At 55.3% G+C, this 2,944-nt stretch overlaps 1 pseudogene; it reads left to right on the top strand.

Annotated features, from left to right (window-relative positions):
* LOC102438134 overlaps positions 1-1,366 on the top strand; it is a 1,702-nt pseudogene extending 336 nt beyond the window's left edge.
* Positions 1,367-2,944: the final 1,578 nt, after the last annotated feature.

Below are 2,944 nucleotides of genomic sequence, written 5' to 3'. Positions count from 1 at the left end.
GGTAGACCCCGAGTCCACCGCCCACACCGACGACGAGATGGACATGGGGGACCCTGTCATAAACGTGAAGCCCGAGCCAAGTCCGTGGCCCCTACAGGCCGCGGGGCTGCAGCGGGGTTCTCCAAAGGAAGGGCCCGCACCAGGCCACCTGGAGGGCGCACCCCGCTCCTGCCCTACCCTGGTGCCCGCCGCCCCTACCCACCTCGCCCTCGGCTTGCAGAACCAGTTGGCGCCGTGGACTTCTCTGGTCCCTAATCCTCACGACCGCCAGCCCTGGACTGGCAAACACTCAGATACGTTGACCTTCGGCCTCTGCCTGCAGACCTCCCGGCTGAAGGCCATCAAGGCCATCGTGGACCAGAAGAAGCAGGGCTGTCAGCCCTCTCGAGGCCCCAGCCCTTGCCCGGACTCAGAACTCGAGAACCCGAAGGCTTTGACTTGCCTCCGCTGTGGCCGACAATTCACAGAGGCTTGGAAACTGCTGCGCCATGCCCAGTGGGACCACGGACTGTCCATCTACCGGACGCAATCTGAGGCCCCAGAGGCTCCGCTGCTGGGCCAGTCAGAGGTGGCTGCAGCCATGTCAGCAGTGGTGGGGCAGGAAGTGGAGGCCAAGGGCTCCCTGGCCAACAGCCTCCTCCGGCGGAGCCCCACCTGCCCTGTGTGCTTGAAGACCCTCAGCTCCTTCAGCAGCCTCAAGGTGCACATGCGCTCGCACACGGGCGAGCGGCCCTACGCCTGTGACCAGTGTTCTTACGCTTGTGCCCACAGCAGCAAGCTCAACCGCCACAAGAAGACCCACCGGCAGCTGCAGCCTCAGAGCCCCTACACGGCCAAGGCCAGTCAGGAACAGGCCTCAGCTGCGCCTCCAGAGCCAGCCGCCCATGCCGCTGCCCCAGCCAGGACTCTCCTGTGCAGCCCTTAAGGGGCTGGAGCTGCCCACACAGCAGGTGTGCAGGAACCTGGGGCTCCAGATGGTGGAGCTCAGGCTGGTCCTGGTGGGGACAGTTGGGGCAACGCCATCAAGGAAGAGGGAATCAACTCTGCCCAGATCCCAGACAAGTTGCCTAAGAAGACTCCAAAGACACTGAGCTGTGAGTTCTGTGGGAAACGTTTCACTGACAGCAGCAACCTGACGGTGCACCGGCGCTCACACACTGGGGAGCGGCCCTATACCTGCGACCTCTGCTCCTTTGCCTGTGCCCAGAGGAGCAAGCTTAGCCGCCACCGCAGCATACACGGTCCTGGGCCCGGTGGTGCCTGCTTTGAGTGCCCCCACTGCCGTGTGCCCTTCCGCCTGCGGGCCACCCTGGAAAGACACCTGTGGCAGAAGCACAGAATGCCCTTCCCCCCCTGCTGGCCCTGATACCACTGCCCATGTACCTGTTGATCATGTCCTGCTGGGAATGAATCCTCCCTCCCTGCCTCCCTCTACTTTGTAAAATATTGAAAAATAAAAAAATAAAAGCAAAACCTTTTTCTCTGCCAAAGACACTGTCAAGAGAATAAAAAAAGCCCAGACTGCAAAGACATAGCTGATAAAAGACTGTTCTCTAAAATATACAAAAAACTCTTAAAACTCAACCAGAAGACAAACGATCCAATTAAAAAATCGGGCAACAGATCTGAAATGACATCTCATCAAGGAAAATATACAAATGACAGATATGCATACGAAAAGATGCTTAACATCATATGCCTTTAGAAAATAGCAGATTAGGGAAAAAAATGGCAGAGGTTTATACGGACATGTGGGTGCCTTGTCCCAGAGCAGATAAGGGCGAGCATCTGCAATGGGTAACATACAGCCCGAATAAGCACAGGAGATTCAGCTGAGAGACTGTCTGCAGCCAGGAAAGACAGAGAACTCCTAGACAAAGGGAATGGTTAGAGTCTGAGGCTGAAACCTCTCCCAGTGCGCTTGCTTAGCCATGGAGACCGCGCCATCTTGAGTGGCTGTTATGGGCATCCAGAGACTGACTACTAACCCAGAAGCAAAGGCTCTCAAGCAGAGCAACTCGGTGAACTCAGAGGAGCCCTGCTTCTCCCCACAGAAAGGTTTCACTTCCCCCAAAGGTGCGGTTTGCAATTTAGGTTGGTGAGTGGAACCCGCGGGGAGAGGGGGGCCGGGGGGACTCTGCACCCCACAAAGTCTGCAGCTGTTGGGGCCAGCGTGACCCACAAGTGTGGAAGGCCTCCCCCAGTGCTGCTGACAGAGGGAACGCTATAAATAAGCCCACAGTTGGACTGGACGCAAACGGGCAGCCTCAGATTTTGCCAATCTGCTGGCCACTTGGTGCCAGGGGCCAGAGCGCGCAGAGACTCTGCACAGATCTGGAAGGTGGAGCCTTGCGAGTTCGCACAACTTCCCAGGCTCTTTCTTGTCTTTACACTTCCACTTAAATCTGTGCGTTTGACTGTTGAACCCAGTGCATGGGATTACCCAGTTAGGGTCAGTTGCAGAGCCTGTGAGGGAAGGTTGTTTTGGGGGAGCCTGGGAGACAGGAGCGGTGAGTGACCACTGGGGAACCATCTCTGGGCAGAGGACTTTCCCAAAGCAGTTTCAGTTACAATAGAGAACACCTTGTCAGAGACGCCCTATAGCCTCAGAGGAAAATTCTGACAAACTGCCACCCAGAGTGAGAGACCCGAACTGACTCTTCTGTACATACAGATGAAGGGTGTGTGGGAACATAAAAAAAGAATGCCTCAAAATCAAGACTTGTGTCTTTCAAGGGGGGACAAACAAAGACAGAGACTCGCATCTATATATATAGGGGTGACGGGGGGCAAAAAAAAAAGAGAAAAAAATCCTAACCCTTTCTTACAGACATTTTCAAAAGCCCCAAAAAACGCGCCCCCCCTTTGAAGGAGAGAAAGAAAATTTTTTCTTTTTTTCCCCCCCCTTTTTCCCCCCCTTAAAAAACAACCATTTTTTTTTTTT

This window comes from Myotis lucifugus, unplaced genomic scaffold, assembly GCF_000147115.1.
Source record: "Myotis lucifugus unplaced genomic scaffold, Myoluc2.0 scaffold_214, whole genome shotgun sequence".
In the NCBI taxonomy this organism is placed as follows: domain Eukaryota; kingdom Metazoa; phylum Chordata; class Mammalia; order Chiroptera; family Vespertilionidae; genus Myotis; species Myotis lucifugus.
This window is presented reverse-complemented; position numbering and strand designations above follow the sequence as displayed.